Source organism: Carettochelys insculpta, chromosome 6, assembly GCF_033958435.1.
Source record: "Carettochelys insculpta isolate YL-2023 chromosome 6, ASM3395843v1, whole genome shotgun sequence".
Lineage (NCBI taxonomy): Eukaryota > Metazoa > Chordata > Testudines > Carettochelyidae > Carettochelys > Carettochelys insculpta.
This window is the reverse complement of record NC_134142.1, coordinates 90,425,642-90,444,104: the sequence shown is the minus strand read 5'-3', so window position 1 is coordinate 90,444,104 and position 18,463 is coordinate 90,425,642. Positions and strand designations below refer to the sequence as shown.

At 49.4% G+C, this 18,463-nt stretch overlaps 1 long non-coding RNA gene across 1 annotated transcript in view; it reads right to left on the bottom strand.

The window, feature by feature from the left end:
- The window catches only part of LOC142014121 (uncharacterized), a 107,501-nt gene extending 89,086 nt beyond the window's left edge, over positions 1-18,415 (bottom strand). The window contains exons 1-2 of the long non-coding RNA XR_012645871.1: positions 18,339-18,415; positions 10,251-10,396 (exon numbers count right to left, since the gene is read on the bottom strand). This is a non-coding gene — a long non-coding RNA (uncharacterized LOC142014121). The remainder of the gene's footprint in view (positions 1-10,250; positions 10,397-18,338) is intronic.
- Between the last annotated feature and the right edge of the window lie 48 nt (positions 18,416-18,463).

Sequence of the window (18,463 nt, the reverse complement as noted above, 5' to 3'; positions counted from 1 at the left end):
CCTGTGAAGCTGTACTGGACGTGCATGGCCTCTAGCAGTGGGTAGGGAGAGGCATTACGCATGTCTCCCCAGGGGGCGCTGGTGTGGTATGTTCAGTCTGCCAGCAGAGGGACACATTGGGTCCCCCAGGGAAGCAGCTCTGGGTCTCCCCAGTGAGACCAATTTTCCCACCTATGTTTGCAAGGCAGGGAGCTGTGGCTAGTCTGAATCCACCTCCAGATGCAGGGCTGCGTCTCTGCAATGACCTCTGATTCTTTTGCCCGCAACCTGCCTCAGCTTTGCTCCTGACCTGCGTCTTCAGTGACATGCCCATCACAACCCCTGAACCCCAGCTTGAAACAGCAGCAACTGGCCTTCTTGTTATCACTCCGCCCCTGCATTGCACCCTCAGTTTTCTTCTTGCCATTCTCCGGCAGGAGCAGCCCTCTCTCGCATGCCTGCCTGGCGTGGGCTCCATTGTTAAACTGTGCTCCCATCACCATGCCAACCAGTCAGATCTCATTACGCTGGGCTGCCTGGGAGGCACTCGTCCTCTGCCTGGTGAATGGAATAAAATGGGCAGAAAATGCACTAAAGCCTTTGCCACTTGTTTACGGCTGACAAATTAGTTTTGCATTAAGTTTTTAATGTGCCTGGCTTGTTCGCTCTTCTCAGAGAATCACTCAAGCAGGCAGCAGTGCTGGGAGAGGGAAAGAGAGCAGGAGGGAGTCAGGGAGGGAAGGGGTGGCAGAGACTGTCTGTATCTCTTTGGAGCAGATGGCATGTGTGAATGTTTGGATGCAGCCCCACTGCTCAGTCAGACAGAGCTTCTCCAGCAAAGGTGACAAAGCAGTTAGGCTTCTCTGGTGCACATCCAAAAGGGTCAAGAGAACTTCAGCGCATGGGGTAGGATTCATGCTCCAGGGGGCCCACATACAGCCCTCAAGGGCAACCCCCACCCTTTCACCAGCCACATGGGCCACCTGAGATCAGTTCAAATGCCTGCTGCAGTTCATTGAATTTCACCTAGGAGCTGCCCCCACCAGTACTGCAATGAACACTTGACATAAGTGTGGTCAGACACACTGTGATGGCTCCCTGCTCTGGAGCCTAAAAGTCTTTATGGTAACACATAGGGCCACAAAATAAGCTGCAAGAGGCTGGTGAGCATTTTCCTGGCACCTGAATAGCACACAGGTCCTGTGTTACATCTTTGGGGGTTACCTGAGGTGTCTGGGTAAATTACTACCACCTGCTTACAGCAGGATGGAGCCCTGTCCATGTCAACACTTTCCTTAGCCACCAGCTGCTGGCCACACATGTACTCTACTTGGGGCTCTGTGAGTCCAGCTGTTTCCCTCAGCAGCACAGGAATTTACAAGGGATACCAAATTTGACCTTTCAAAGAAGAGGACACCCCTGCGAGGGATTGTATCTACCAACTCATGTTGTATTAACGGACTACATATACACTATAACACATTAATACAATGTAAGTTGGTAGATACTGCTACAGATACGCTCCCTCTCAGGGATGTCCTCTTTTTTATATGGTGAGCCCCAATACACACTTTGTTAAACTTGAGTGCCAAAGCCCCTATCTTGAGAACACTAGTCCTGCACACGGACCTGCGGCCTCCATTGAAACAGAACAGCCTCCTTCCTTGGTTTGACCTCAGTTCAGCACTATCTGATGCACCAGGCACTGAGATAGGTTTACAGCAAAACAAAACCTAATGTAATGGTTCTTGAGATATGCACTCAAATAAAGGTAAGAAAAGGATTTGGAAATATAAAGTTACAGGTAAAAACCCATGACGTGATTTATGGTCTATGCATATTAACAGGATAGTTTCCTGTCCAACACTTGTTTGTTTTCACCCAATGGTGCTTATCCAGTCCAGAGAGCTGGGATTCACTTTTCATGAGACACTCCTGCAGGCAGAGTCTTTCCTCCATAATGCTAAAACCTTGTGCTGTTTCTTCTCCTGTGAAACAGTCACAGATGATTGTTTCTTCACCCAGAGGGAAGAGGGGCTGAGGCGTGTGCATGGGCAGCAGGTATAAGAGGCAGGGGAAGGCAGCGCCTTCCCAAACTGCCAGTCTGGCCCTGCCCACACTCTGCACTGAGTCTGGGGATGCTGGGGCAGCGCATACTGCCTTTGCTCCATGGCAGGAGCCTGGGCAAGCCTGCTCCGTCCCATGCTCCAGGGCCAGGGAGGCTCATGTGGAGCCTCAAAAGAGCCTCTAAATAACACAATTTGTCATCATCTAAATGAGATGTTTCAACAGACCCAACCTGGGGTTTTCCTAAATTTTTATTTTACAGGAAAAATTTCAACATTTCACTTTTTTATTCCGATTTGGAGCAAACGTTTTTTGGAAGCATCGAAATTTCCTGACGAATGGGAATTCTGGTTTCTGACCCACTCCAGCTGCAAGGTTTCTGGCCTGCAGATTAGGAATAGCTGCTGTAATTTACATGGAGTGGAGTGGGGACAGTTTCAGCCATATACTGAGTGCCAGAGTCTGGGTGGCACAACAGTGATGAGATACTACTTTTGTATCCTCCCTCTAGGTTATATCGGTCCAGAATACACCTTTCACAAGACTCCCTTCATCTTTCTCATGGTTGGAGGCCAGGGATGTATGGATCTCATGCCTGCATCCCAAGGTCCCTTTCTCCTATCTGTGGTACACAGCTCCCCATAGGCTTTAGGCAGAATGGGACACCACCAGGCATAGGTGAATGGCTGCCAAGGTCTGGGCAGAGCAGAAGCTACACAACTAGTAAGCTTACAATGAGTCCCACTGATCTCTAATGTCCACCTGAGAGAAGGTCAGACAGTAGAGAGCCGAATCAGGGGGGATAAAAATGGTCCATGCATTTTAGTGGGGGCGATCATGGCCTCCCTCAAAATAGGGAGGCAACCCCAGTTGAATAAACACAGAGGCAATCTTCTGAGTCAAGCTGCACTAGAGCTCTGACAGTGGGGCTAACAGCCTGGCTCTGGGGGACTAGGAGACCCTAATGTCCAGAAGTAGACAGGGGAAATGGCTGGTCTTGGTTGACCCTGAACTAACTCAAAGGGGCTCCCAGACACCAGCTGAGGCTGGAGAAATCAGCACACTCTCTTCCCAGGTCTCCAGGGAGTACTGAGTGTGAAGGGAGCAGAAGAGGAAGAGCACAATGCCTCCTTGGCCACTGGGCTCCCTACATGCGGAGTGTGGTATTTCCTTGGTGTCTACAACAGAGACATCTAATGAGAAGATTTTGACTTTGTCTCTGACCCCTGAAGCTCTGCAGACAGGCAAAGAAGCCCTTTATTAAAGGGATCTGCTGATCTGGGCTCACTCACTCTTCCAGGCAGTAGCTCTGTACCCTCCCCCCATCTTTATAGAGGCCTCTACCACATATCATCACCCATTTACCACGATTCATCAACCCTTCTAGAGATTTCTTAATTTTATGGTCAGTTTAGCGCCCTTGAAAGCAAACGCCAGCCCATGCTGCTAAAACGTAGACAGTAGGGCAGGTGTGGGACAGTTCCACACAGTGGTTCAAACTAGAAACCCTCCCTGCTGTTACTGTCTGGTGGCCCACGCACACCTCTGCCAATGGGCCTCTATCCTGACACACAGCATCTCTCGTTAATCAGCCTTGGGCCTGTCATGAAGCGCTGCTGCTGATGCACTTCACTCCTGACCTGTAGCCCCCATGCTGTCTCAGTCCAGAGGCTCCTCCCAGCTTTGCTAATGCACCTTCTCCCCTTAAACTTTCACAATCCTTGGACCGTCAGATTATCAGCAATTTCAATGTGAAATTGGCTGGAGCACTGCAAACTGTCTACTAGTCAAGGGGAGAGGTCAGATATGGGAGATATTGAGGCTGGAGGGGGAAGGATCCTCAAGGATGCAGAGGCCCAGAGAAGTGGTGTTTTGTTATTCACCTCAGACCGGTGTTTGCTATTCAATTCTGCTCTTGTTTTTCCCGGAAGGCATTTCCCAGCCCAGAGCACGTCCATTCAGACTGCCAAGTGGACGCCTCACCTAGCAGCTTGTAACTATTAGCACGGCAAGTGTCTTCAAAAGAAACTAAGTGATGGGTTCCTGTGTCGGCGAAAGACAACATCCATGTTTTATAGCAAGCAGCAGCATTTGTAAAAGTCACATAAGGAAGGAAATCAATAGAGTTCTAAAACAGACACAACAAAGGAACAAGCAGAAATCAACCCCCTGCTAACAAGGGGCTAGGGAGGGCTAATGGGGATCTGACAGCTACTTGGGATGGCAGGGGAAAGCCACCCAATAAAAGCGTGTCTATTTCCCCTAGAACCACAGCACAGGAAACTCAGGAAGTTGCATAGGTAGGGTCCTATCAAATTCACGGCCATGAAAAATGTGTCATGGACCATGAAATCTGGTCTCCCCCCCCATGAAATGGGGTCTTTTTTGTGCTTTTACCTTATACTGTACAGAATTCTCAAACGGGTGGACTTGACCCACAAGGGAGTTGCAGGAGGTCACAAGGTTATTTTAGGGATGGTTGCGATATTGTTATGTTTACTTCTGTGCCACTGCAGGCTGCAAAATTATCTTCAGAACTGGGTAGCCAGAAAGTGGTGGCTGTTGGCCAGGTGCCCAGTACTGAAGACAGTGGCCTGAAAGCAACATCACAGAAGTAAGGGCATCCATACCATATCAGTCCATCCTTTCCTCTGTGCTGCTGCCTTCAGAGATGGACAGCCAGAGCGTGGCAGCTGCTGAGGCTGGGCCCAGATCGACAGGCAAGAGCAGTGAAAGGCTGGCCACACCATACCATGCCATCCTTTTTTCTGCATCGCTGCTGATGGGTGCTCTGCCTTCAGAGCTGGGCTCCTGGCCAGCAGCTGCTGCTCTCCAGCTGCTGAACTCTCAAGGCAGCGCTGTCACCTGCAGCGACACGGAAGTAAGGGTAGCAGTACCATAATCCCCCACCCCCGTCCAATAACCTTGTGACCCCCCATAACTTTCTTTCTGGGTCAGGACCCCTACAGTTACACCACCATGAAAACTGTGAAATTTATGATCTTAAAATTCCTGTGAGTGTGACACTGACCAAAATGGACTGTGAATTTGGTGGGGCCATATATGTATAAGGCCAGGGCGGAGGTCAAGGAGTAACATCTCTCGTGAGGATCTACAATGACATATTGAGGGGTACCCCAAAAATCCATACCCTCCTCCCATGTATCTGGGATCTAGCAGAGGACCCCCTCCTCCCTCCGCCATTTTGACAGGTAGGATGGCGCCTCTGGTTTAGATTGTCATGAGCAGAGAGAATATATTGTAGTGACAGAAGGGGAGTGCATTTGTGGGCATTTAGTGCCCAGCTGGCTGGAGGGTTTGAGCCCTTCACCCCAGCCTTCGCAACCAGAAAATGCACAGCCTGGGCACCCATACTATGCTTAGCTACTGCAAAAATAGACCCAAGAACAAAACAGAGATGTTGCCCAGTTTCTGCCCTGGAAGATTGAACGGCTGCCTGCACTCTGTGTGGCTCTGTGCTCTGGGCTGATCTGCTCGCCATAGCAACATCAGCTCTGTAACCACAAGAAGGGCAAAGGCTGGTGGTGCTGGATTTAAGGAACAGGACCAGGAATTGGGACTGCTGGGTCCATTCTTGTCTCTGCCACAGACTCACTGTGTAACGTTGGGAAAGGCCTTTGCCCCTCTCTGTGACTTGTTTTCAGACCTGTAAACAGAGCACTGCCCTCAAAGTCCCTGCCCACATTTTAACTGCTAAACGTGGTGCTCTCCTTATGCCCCCCACCTCTCTGTGTGGCCCTCCCTGCCCTCCCCCTCCTCCCCCACCTCTGACAGGTACCAATCACACCTGCCTGTAAGAAGAAGATAACTGTGAAGAACTACACCTATCCTTCTTCCTCCCGGAAAATATTCCCTGAGCTAGTTGGTAAGAGCCCCCACCTTAAGACCCCTGATGCCATGAGGCACACAAGAAGCAACTACCCCAGTTTGGCTAATCCTTTCTCTCCACTTATCTCACGCATACGGACAGAGATTGGCCTTTTCATGCTTCAGGGAATCACAGCAGTACTTTTATCAGGCCTGCCCCATCCACTCTCTGTAACCACCCCTTCCTTCCCCCATCGCTGTATCATGTCTGACCATGCGTGTAACCTCCTTGGGACAAGGACTGTGCCTTCTGGCTGGACTGCTGGCTGCCCACTCCACTGTCTTGGGCGCAGCGGAAAGAACACGTAACCAAATCGATCTGATGCTACGGGACAGGTCTTGTTTTGCGACCCAAGAATATTACTGACAGAACCTGTGAGGTGAACCAAAGAAGCGGGTATGTGGGAAGCAGGCACTAAAGCTCTGGAGGCCCCTACGGGGGACTTCTTCGTGCCTCAGGGAGACTCCTGGCCACAACATCACCTTGTCTTCTTCCTGCCAGGAGGTCTGTCAAGTCCTCTCAGCCCTCACTCTCTGCCTTGTTGTGCCTAGAGGAAGTGCTGACTCATCAGAGCTGGGGGCTGGAGGCACTTGAGGAGAAAGCTGCCTCCCTGGCCCCACCTGAGAGGCAGCCGTCCAAAGGAACCATTGAAGCAGTACGACAGGCTGGAGCTGCCACCCAGGAGAGGGAGATAGAGGGCCGGGCAGTGAGAGAGCAGGAAAGAGCCAGAAGGAGAGCTGAGATCCAGCTCACCCTCCTGCTCAGAAAGCAGCTCTGAAATTCTTCTCTGTCCTTGGCGTAGTTCGGGGGATTTTACCACGCAGCAAGGCTGGGAGTTGACAGCACTGGCTATAGCTAAGGAGCTGGGAAAACCTTCCCGTGTAACGCAGCCGGTGTGCCTCACTCCCGACCCACAGCACTGCCGGCTCTCCCAGCCCTGGGCTGCGCAGGCACAGCACTCACCCTAGAAGCTAGTGTGCTACTGTGTGGCATTGTGCCCCAATCCGCATGCGAGGCCAGATCCTGCAAGCACACAGCAGCTTTAACTCCCATGGCATTTTCAGGATCGGGTCCAGCATGGCTGGGGGCAGGCAGCTTTCCAGCCCTGTGTGCTGCGCGGCTGGTGGCCACTCCCAGGGCCTGTTTACCTTATGCTGCCTGGTTGCGCACGCACGGCCCCTGGCAGGCTAGGCAGACAGACCAAGAGTGTCATTGTGTTGGCTCCAGGGTTTCCTGAATAGGCTCATTGTTCACCCAAAGAGAGCGGGTGCGGAGGCTTGGACACAGAGCAGCATTGATGCTGGGCTCTGCCACTCACTCCCTGTGGCTAGGTGGAAGGAGGGGATGTACAGATGAAGCGCCGCAGCAGACAGTACAGAACCGCCCTGCGTGGTGCTGGGGCATTGGCAGCTGTGGCCGCTGCACCTTCGGATGAAAAGGCCGGTTTGTAACACTCTGTGGCTGGGGCTGTGGCCGGCTCAAGAGGACGACTCGGCAGGAGAAGAGCTGAGACATGTTTCGAGTGTGCCCAGCACTAGGCTGTCTGGAAGAGAGTAGCCTGTGCATTTGATCCTCACTCTACCTCCCCGTCCCACTTCTTCCTCTCCCGTTATAAACACCAGGGACCTTTAAAGTGCAGCTCCTCACATCAGAGCCCTGTCATTCTCCCACCCAGCCACGGGAATCTAGCAAGCACCGGCCAGGCAGCAAGCAGCCCTGCCAACTGCCCTTCCATCCCACATCCCTCTCAGGGCTGCTGCTGTGGCGCTTGGTTCTTTGCACTTTTCCAGTCTCTGTTTATCGAGTGCAGAACAAAATCTTTGGGCTGGCGCCTCAGGGGTGTGTGCGCATACACGTGTGTGTGTGTGTGTGTGTGTGTGTGTGTGTGTGTGTGTGTGTGTGTGTGAGAAAAGGCAGCCCCTCCCCCGACTCAATGTGCAGCTCAGTCCTGGGATCTGTGGGCCTTGTAATTCAAAGTGATTGAAAGGGCCTGGGGCTCCGGTGCCTGCTATTGCTGCCCTAGCAGCAGCTGGGAGCGCGGGTCCCTTTTAAACCACTGGGCCCTAGGGCATCTGCCCCCTTTGCCCCTCCCTCTCCCCAGCTGCAAGGTCTGAGGACATCAAAAAAAGATTAACCCAGCAGTTCCCAGCCTAGCCCCTAGGGGCAGTTCAGCACGTGGGAATATAGCTAGAGGGGCGGATCTCTGCATGCAAGCAGCCACCTCGTACCCTCCAACCTCGTCTAATGCTGCCGCTGCTGGCACCAGGGTGTGTCACTGCCTAGTCTATCAGCAGCCAGTTCCCAGCCTCTGCAGGTTTCATCTCTGCCTGATCTGGTGACCTCTGCCCTGAAACTGCACTCCATACCCTGGGATTACAGTGCCATTCCGGGCCAGATGCTGACGTGGGGGTTAAGTCAGGGCCTGGTACTGAACCCAGAGTTTCATTACACTATTTGTAAAAGCTCCAAAAAAACCCAGCCTGCTTGTGCCGGTGGTGGAATCCAGTTCCACAGCCATATCGCTGTCTTGCATACAATGTCATTAGTGACCAGCATGAGGCATAAAGGGTGAGACCCTGACACTGCCCCACGTACACCCTGGGGCTGACACAATGAAGAGGAGAGACCTGTGGTATGAAGACTGGCAGCGCTCTCCCCGAGGTCACAGTGCTCGGGCTGGCTACAAAGTTATTTCTCCTCGAACAAACAGACAGGTTTGAAACCAGAAACAAAACCCACAGCTGGGCAGACAGATAGGTGTTTGTAGTGAAGGATAGGGACCAGGGCAGGAACGTGGGGAGGCTCAGACAGGATGGGCCTCAGAGAGGGGCTGGAGCGAGACAAACCCAAGACCTTAATTTGTTTGCTAGTATCATGGGACCTCCTGCACGTAGGGTACAAGTATGTAAAACAGCAGAAGGAAAGCGAGACTGAGATGCTGCCAGCCGTGGCCCAAAGGGCTTGAGCCTTTTTCTCTGGGAGCTAGGTACACAGATGTCCCCTTTGGATTTCTGTGTCCCACCCGCACCGTCCTCTTGGTTGCTTCCACACTGTCTTTACTACTGAAAACAGCTGCGATGCTCTTGCCCTGGGAGGCAGCTGCTCTTTGCTGAGTTCGTTCCTGACAGTGCCATTATAAAGTAGGTTGGGACTGTCTGCTGCCTGGTTTTAAGAGGCCTCAGATTCCTGTCAGGATTACTCCATAAAGAGCTTCTTTCTCTCCCTGCTGCACAGTAAACCTGAGCCTGGAGTCACCTGGCCACTCCTTGCAGGGGCCCTGGCGCGCCATTTGGGATGGGCTGCTGCTGTGTATTGTGAGGGCGTCCAGGGTCTGAATACCATACCTTCCAGCAGCGCCACATTTATAAAACAGCCCTCAGCCTCACTGGCCAGGCAACACTTCTCAACCAGGGTCCTGAGGGGGGCTGCAGGGAGGTTTCAGGGGGTCCAACAGGCAGGACTGGCATTAGACTCAGTTGGGGTCCAGGGCAGAAAACCAAAGTCTTGTAGCCACAAGCCCAACCAGCCAGGTCTCAGGGTAAAGCCTAAGAGGCTTAGCTCCCCAGGAAGTTGCCCTGCTTCCTGTCCCTTAATGCCAGCTGTAGCTTTTATATGCAGAAAGACAGCTGTGGCACAGGTGAGGCTTGGAGTTTCTGTAGAACATTAGGGGGCCTCACAAAAAAAAATGGTTGAGAACCCCTGCTCTGTATGACACTGTGTGCAGCACCAGTGTCTAATGGTTAGAGCCAAGTGCAGAAAGTCTAGATTCTTGGCTTCTATTCCTCATTTTGCCAGCAGCATCAATCCACCGTTGGCTTTGTATAACTATCCAGCTCCACTCTCTTCTGAATCTATAGGTGTATACATGTATTTGGAGCAGTTAAACAATGTCTCATAGCACCATCAGCTCTGTAAAAATGTCTCCTCCAGAGACCAACTCAATGTGGCTTTAACCAGCTCAGCCAGGCGAGTACTCTCTTTAGGTTGCATTCCTAGTCTGATGGTGGCCGTGTGCATTCCTGTACACCCCAGCTGGAAATGAGCTCCCTGCCTCAAGGAGTTTCTAATCTGAAATAGACACCAGGCTCCAAGGTCGCTCATGCCCTGCATCTTGCTGCTATCGACTCTATGCAAAGTGGGTGCAAAAATACTATTACTTGGTCCAGCATGTGAGGGATCCTATTTGGAAGCATTTTGTCCCCGTGTTGCACCGGAATAAATGACACAAGACTCAGGTTGGAGACAGAGAGTCCAAACACACCTGGGTTTGTTCATGCCAGTCGTTAAACACACATGACACACAGATGGAACTCACCACACGTAGACTGGATGGGGACCAAAGTTGACTGGTGAAGACCAATCCAATTCTGGGTGGAGAAGATGTCGTGAGGAATCCATGCCAGAAGAGGAGGCCAGGAACCAGTTAGCCAAAACAAATTGGCAGCCGCTCACAACTGGAGCCTGCATTGGGAAAAATCAAATTATTAGGTGGTTTCCAGGACCTTGGGGAAATTATGGGAAAGTTAATTGAGCGGATGGTGTGGTGGGATTGCCTCCGGAGGTATGGGGCCCATCTGTGTTTGCTAGAGCTACCATTCTCTGAACTTGTGCTTGTGGGTCCCAACTTCCTGCCAAAGCCTCCTCCTCCCAGGTTCTTTGGAGCCAGTACTGAGCAGCCGCCACTGTCTTTCTGCACTCAGATGGGATAACTCAGAGCCAGGGCTGTCAAACAATTAAAAACTAATCCTGTTCCATCACACCGTTAAACAATAACAGAGTACTGTTTACAGGTTGTACATCTCCGATCCAGCACCCTCAGGACCTGACCAGTCCCAAACAAGGGAATTTTCCAGACCAGGGGAGGTCAGGCCTTCAGTCTGGGTGGGGGGCATCAGTCTCCCCTCTGGGCTTCTCTCCCCAGCCCCAAAGGCTCTGCTGTCTCCACCGTTGCTGGCCCTGCTGCCCCTACTACTGCCTGTCCTGTGGGCTCCGCTGTCCCTGCCTGTTGCCCCACAGGCTCTACTGCCCCAGCCCAGCAGCCTGCCGGGCTGCTAGCCCCCCTGACTGGTCCACTTCCGGCTGCCGGCATCCTCTGTCACTGTGGCTGTCTGGTCCAGACCTGTCTTGACTAGGAAGGTTCAACCTGTATTTAAATATTTTGGATGTTTTTTTTACATTTCCAAATATATTGATTTCAATTACAACGCACAAAGTTCTCTTTATATTTGTTTTTATTACAAATGTTTGTGCTGTGAAAACAAACCAAATAGTATTTTTCAGTTTAGCTTATACAACTACTGTAATGTAATCTCTCCCAGGAAAGTTGAACTTACAAATCTAACCTTGTCCCGAATGGTTGTCTTTACCCCTCAGAGTCCTGGGCCTGTTCTTCACTCAGGGTCTTGTAGGCCACCTGGGCTTCTCCTGACAAATGAGATGCCACTGGGAAGTCCATGATCCCTTCTTCAATGTGGCTGCCTTTGCCACCCTCTAAAATTAGGAAAGGCACAGCAGTGCCACCCTCTAGGCCCATCTTACAGGTCCTGTTCCTACATCCTCCTGCGGGACTCACCAGATCCATACCAGTTGCTGCCGAATCTGTGCCTCTCCCTTTACGAGCAGTCGCAAGCTCCTCACTCGCTCAGAATGCCAAGTGAGAAGGGTCTGTCTTTCCAGCCAGTTTGATTCCTGGAATGAATGCATGGCCTTCTGCTTCTCTTTTTGTTGCTCCATCAACCATGGTAGAGCCTGCTTCATTGCCCAAATGCCAACGCCTGACACCATCTTCCCCTATCCAGTCCTCTGTCAACACAGAAGGAGGAAATCACATCCCCAGACTCGCCCCCTTGTGACATAGGGCTCAGCTTTGCTCCTGATTTCTCGGATTGCAGAAACTGCACACACATGACATAATGATGGAACTCACCGTACAGAGACTGTGCACTCACACGCCATTAGCTGTGCATTCCCATGCCATTTATTGTGCCATCCCTCCACCAGCGCTGCTTCAGCCCCCACCCAACCATCTACATACAATAGCTTCTGCACTTTTAGCCCTCTCCTCAGGACCTGAGAGGAACAGAGGTCTCCTATCCCTGCCTCTGTGTGACTGGGCTCCCCAAGTCCTGTTTTCTCTGTCCCTGGCACTTCCTTCCCATGCTTCTTTATCAGATTTGGGCTGATGGGCTCCTTGGCTCCTTATCCCAATGAATCTGCGAGCCTCAGACCTGCCGACGGTTACGGGGGGAGGGAGACGGGCAAAGGGGGGCAGTTGCCCTGAGGCCTGGCAAGTCAAAGGGGCCTGGTACTCCAGCTGCAGTAGCAGCAGCTGGAGCCACGTGCTGTTTAAATTGCTGCTGGAGCACCTGGCGACGCCCTCCAGGGGGCCCTGAGGGTTGGGGGATGGGGATGCCAGGCTCCAGGCCCCACTGAGCCCTTTAAATAGGTGTCTGATCTGTAATTAAACACCCAGAACTGGCTCATGCCAGCTGAGCCAGGCTCACAGGACTCCAGTGCGGGCATTGGGATGTGGTTTGGAGCCTGAGCTCTAGGACCCTGTGAGACAGGAGGGTCCCAGAGCTCCAGCTGCAGCACTAGCCCAAATATCTACACCGCAATTAAACAGACCCTTAGCCTGCGCTCTACAAGCCTGAGTCAACAGGCTTGGGCCATCTGCAGGTGTAGGCACAGCCTAAGAGACCAGAGAGCAGGATCACCCCTTTGCACTCTGCTCACCTATTACCCCAGGAGGATGCTTCATGGGGAAGTACTCTGTGACTGTGAGGCCTGTTTACACTCACCTAGGCAGAGTTTCTCTGGGCCACCTCCCCTGGCTCCCTAGACACCTTTCAGAGGTAATGGTGCTGTGTGGGGCTCTCTGCTTGATGGCCCCTTCTGGATCCCTGATTTTGAGCCTGACACCCTTACTCCTGTCTCTTCTTTCTCATTACTTGTCCCCCCAGAATTACCCAAGCCTCGCTTTTGGTAGCTCCTCCCCTTAGGCCACGAGAGGAGGCATTCACATGTGGGCAGGCTTGTGAGAGGGCAGTAGTTGTTTGCTCCCTGTGCTCTGTAATAGGAATCCATGTCAGGAGGAGAGACCCACACCCCGTCAGCCAACAGGAGTTGGCTGCCAGGGAACCTGCTCACAGCTGGAGACTACCTACCAGTTGATATTTTGGATTTCGAAAGTGCAGTGCTTTGTTGTCTTATTACAGACTGACTGATTACTTACCCTGCTCTTGCTCCGGGCTGTGACAACATTCGTTGAAGTGAACACTTGCTACGAGTGCAAAGTACAACTATATTGCAAAAAGACACCACACTGCAGACCAGCTGCCGAGGCATCAGAGCAATATGGCACATATAGTTTACAAGACAAGTATGGGTATGCAATTCCTGGAGTCAACCAGTAGAACACACTCTGTCTCTCTCAACTCTGTAAACAAACAGCAGGCCTCTATGCTTTTATGACATCACAGCACAGTATCAACTTTGTGTAAATGCTGAATGACACAAGTGAAATATTAATTCTCATAGCCTTCATAGACTCATAGGGTTGGAAGAGACCTCAGAAGGTCATCAAGTCCAACCCCTGGCTCAAAGCAGGGCCAATCTCAACATAATCATCCTAGTAAGGGCTTTGTGAAGCCAGGACTTAAAAACCTTTAGGGATGGAGATTCCATCACCTCTCCAAGTAACCTATTCCAGTGCTTCACCACCCTCCTGGTGAAATATGTTTTCCTTATATTCAACCTAGACCTCTCCCACTGCAACTTGACACCAGTGCTCCTTGGTTTGTCATCTGTCACCACTGAGAACAGCCTCTCTCCATCCTCTTTGTAATTCCCCTTCAGGTTAAAGGCTGCTATCAAATTCACCCTCACTTTTTTTCTTCTGTAGACTAAATAAACCAAAATCCTTCAGCCTATCCTCATATGTCATGTGCTCCAGCCCCCTAATAATTTTTGTTGCTCTGGAGTTCCCTTTCTTCCTTTAGCATGTTCCTGTCAGGCTGCATGCACACACCCATGACTCCTCTGTTTTTCTATCAGGGGTTCAGGCTCCAGCCTCATTGTTTTCAACCCCAGCTGATGGTAACAGTCAGTCATATGTCTGGCTGATGTCCCCCAAAGTGCCAGAAGCATGTTCTCTTTGACCGGTCTTTATCGCCCATACTGAAGGTTGATAAATTGGCCAGTGGCTGTCTGGCTCTTTTAGAGGGAGGCAAGAACCAGCACTGGATGCAAAAGGAAAAGACAAAGTGTCCTGTTACGTGGAAACATTATCCAAGCTATTTTCTACCCAGGAAAGGGAAATCAGATACTTCGATTTACACTTTCATATTCCAATATTGTATTCCACACTTCTCCAACAAGAGAGCTGAGCTGCTTCCTGGAAAGTTTATCTTAATTCTTTACACTTTCCAGAGATTGGAAGCCCCTAAACAGATCCTGAGACTCAAGTTCTTCAACTCACAGGGTCTCAGAAGACTAGAACTCACTGAGGCTGGGAAGGGATGGTCTCAGACTCACCAGGTTCACAGTTATTGTTCAGCCTCTCCGCATTGCTGTTGAGGTGCCGATTGAGTCGTCTGCACTCAGACTTGGGCAATCTCTAATTCGGGTATTGGTGCTGTGTCATCAAAGAATGGGTAATATACAGGTGCTATCCCAGACTGCTATTATCATCAATGGCTGCCTGTAGACCCTAGATTTTCTCCTGGCACTGGTTCCTGGTCTAGTTAATGCCCAGCTTGGCGAGATGTCTTGAAATGCTGCCATAGATTTTAGGTTTCCGCACTTCCACTGTCTTGGCCCAAAAGACAATCAGAGACCTAATGTGGCCACAGGCCAGCTGGAAGCTTGCTCATGTCTTCTCCATTAGCCACTGCAGATCTAAAATATATGCTTACATATATCTGTAATATATCACTAATGTATATATCTCTGTGAAATACTTCTGGTCTGCACAGCTGTTTGTAGTGAATAACAGCTATAGGTTGGTACCATAGTTGTGCTATATGTGCTACAGATGGACCAAATGTGGCTCAGATGGATCAGGAGCAGGTTTACTGAGCAGTCATTGAAAGAAAATAGTTGTCCAGGAAGCAGCTCACAGCAGGGGCCCATATGGTTGTGCTGGGAGTGTATACAGTTGTCTGGCTGGATTGATCCCTGTGCAGAGCAGGCCAAGGAGATCCACAGTGAGGGCATTTTTGCAGTGTGAAAAATACCATGAAAGTCTGTGAAGGACTATGCCACGTTATTTGCTATAATTGCCATTCACATGGCCCTCCGTGCAACTGAGCTGACACAACTGAGCCTCAGCCCTGGAGCAGCTGACACAATGTGTAGCCTGATCACACTACCACCCAGGCACTGTTTTCAGACACAGGGCATGTTAAGTTAAAGGGACCAATGGGGATTAAACATGACCAATATATCTAAACAGACGTGACCATGGTGGGCTGCTTGCTCCTTAAAAAAATATGATGTGACATTCATAAACATAGCAAGGCTCATCGCGCAGCAATTTCTTTAGTAACTTTTCTCCACAAAACTCCCAAATTAGCAAAAGCCACCAGTCCTTGCTGAGACCAACTGACTAACCAAATGTGGAGCTTCTGGGCCAAGTAATGGTGTTTAAAGGAACATTAAAAACAGAAAAAAAGTCCAAGAAACAAGATCATTTCACCCTCTCTCAAATACCAATTTGCCTCAGGCTTTCAGAACTATTCTGCCCTGTCTTACAAAGGAACTTGTGCAGTGTTAAGTGGCTTGATTTCCCTTTGGTTCAGAAGAGGTGGTATGTCAAAACTGGGTTCACAGCAACAGATTTGTTCCAACTTTAACTATGGAGAGATTTGTGTCTTTCTACAGCACAAGCATAGGTATCAGGTAACTGCACTGACTCAGTTAGGATTCCGGGTAGGGCTGATTCTCTCTTGCATAGTGTGTATGTCTAACAGGAAAGCTTTAATAACTGGGTTCTGAGTCTGAAATGCTTAATAGTGCTGCAGAATCCTTAGGGAGCATCCAGATCTCCTTCTACCCAGTCAGAGTATTTTTATCTGAGACAATGATGTGCCAAGGGCTATTGCGGCAATATCGTTTTCTTGTTTCCTGAAGCATGATTTTTCTAGGGACTGGGGGGGAAGTTTAGGGAACACAGGAGTTTTGAACAAGGCTACTGGTGTTATTTAGTAAATGTCCTCACTGAGCTTCAGGTAAATGAGAGAGGGAGGTGGTGAGACCTTAAATCAAACACGAGGCCATCAATCTAACATTGAATGATGTGAACAACACTAGCTGGAAAGAGAAAAAGCAGTCAAGTAGCACTTTAAAGACTAGCAAAATGGTTTATTAGGTGAGCTTTTGTGGGACAGATCCACTTCTTCAGACCATAGCTGGAAAGAGGAGTGTTATTAAAGAGCAGTATTTGCACAATAAACAAACAGATGAGTCCAATGACGTGGCCATTGGATGTCTAGCTACTGCGAGAATGAGGACATTGTCCCCTTCCAAGTTTTCTGCAATTCCATGAAGGTCTTTAGTATTGACATTATTAAAAAATTAGGAACAAAAGATTAGAGAACTTTGGAGGCTAACTTTAAGACCCAGATATTTCTGAAATTAGCAATTAGATCGTGAAACGCCAGGTGAGGATTCTGATAGTCCCAAATTACGGTTCATAAGATTTGAATTAAGAGACTAATAACCCTGAATTCTGTAGTGCACCCTCAGAATGTCTGAGACTGTGGGTAGGGTTCCAAAAATCCTTATGTTTCTTTTTATTGACACAGCTCCTAAGAATGGATTTAGAATTCACTGTTCCTTCTACCCTGGTTTCCACTCCACAGGCTGCTAGAGGGAACAGGGTGTTTCTGAGCTTCTGACTGACAGTCATATACCATGAATCCTTAAAAACAACAAGGCACCTTATAGACTAACATGAATCCTTAGTTGTCTTTTGTGAAATCTAGAATGTAAGGTGGAAATGTACCACTCTCTGAACTGGAGTGGCAGCTTCCAGAAAACCTCAGTATTTCATTAGGGGTTGAGTATTTCTAACATTAATGCTAATGGAAAACTGCTGTGATTTTTTAGAATGGCTCAAACTGTCCACTAAACAAATATTAAATAAGATGAGATACATACAAAATGAATGTACTGTCTATACTGTACTGTCCCCCCAAAAATTAGAAATGGCCATTTAAAAAGAAGCCTAGGATGACGATGTAGGTTAGGGCACAGAAACTGCAGCTCAGCATTTGAATGCTGACAAAAAGGAAACATTCAAAATTGCTGGAAGGAAACGTCTATTTTAGCTTATTTTAGGAAATTTAGTTGGGTCACTTTGAAATAAACTGAAAACATTGTAACAACCACAGCAGGTCTTAGAGCAGCTTAAAATGCACTACTCTTCCCTGAATTCAAAGGGGTGCTACATTTTCTGATCCTCTCTCTGGGTCCCCTTTCCTGTTGTGATAGTATCTTTCTGTCCGATTTTTAATTGTTTTTCATTGTAAATGAAACTACAGTAAACTCTTATCCACATTCTATTATCCAGAACTCTCAAATAACCAGCATTTTAACCATAAGTAAATTTTAGTTACATTTTCCGTAAGTACAGTTTAGTGAAAGTAAATGCAAATACAGTATAAGTTCACAGTGCACAATACTACTGCTATTCATAAATAAAGTACTCTGCATACATTATTGTTTGTTTCTTAATATCTAATCTTGTTTTTCTCTAGTGTTATGCATTACTGGCTATACTTCTGTATTATCCAGAATATTTGAATACCTGGCAACCTCCCAGTCCCAGGGCTGCTGGATATGAAGGAGTTTACTATATAAGGCTCCTCTCTGAATACTGATGCCTGGCTTCATCAGAGTGGCTGAAAACCCAGGAGTCACGGAACCTGTCCCAGAGGCATTCCTAACACAGATAATAGCTACAAAATAAAATCTTAAAAAATTCAAGCCAGGCCTCATCAACCATTCAGAACCTAGCAATTGGCCTGAGGGAAGCCAGTGGAGTGGAGAAATGATGCTCTGTCAATTCACAGTTGGAGACCTGAGTGAGTCTTAGCTTAACCCCTAATAGATGTTGGTTCACATCACAAACACAATCCAGTCTGGCTTGCTGGCCACAGCTCCTTGCAGCAGGGCCAGGTTACTGTTCTTCCATGCCCCCCACCTAGCAGGGGCGTTCCTCCTTTATTTCGCTCCTGTCCAGTCAGAGCAGCAAGTGATTTTTACAAAAGCGGAGCGTGAGAGATCCTTAGGGTGTTGGCCCCTTTAAGATGGAGAGAAGACTTATCTGGAAGCATAAAAGTTCTCTGCTGGTTGGGCAGAACAAAGCAGCTAATGCTGAGGTCTGGTGCCACTGACTTACCCTAAGCAGAACCACTGGCTCTCCAGCTGCCAATCTGCCCCGAAAGTGAAGAAAAGAAGCCAGACCAGAGATCTGGAAAGGGGGATGCTTCACCCGCTGAGGCCGCGCAGAGCATGGGCTGTGCA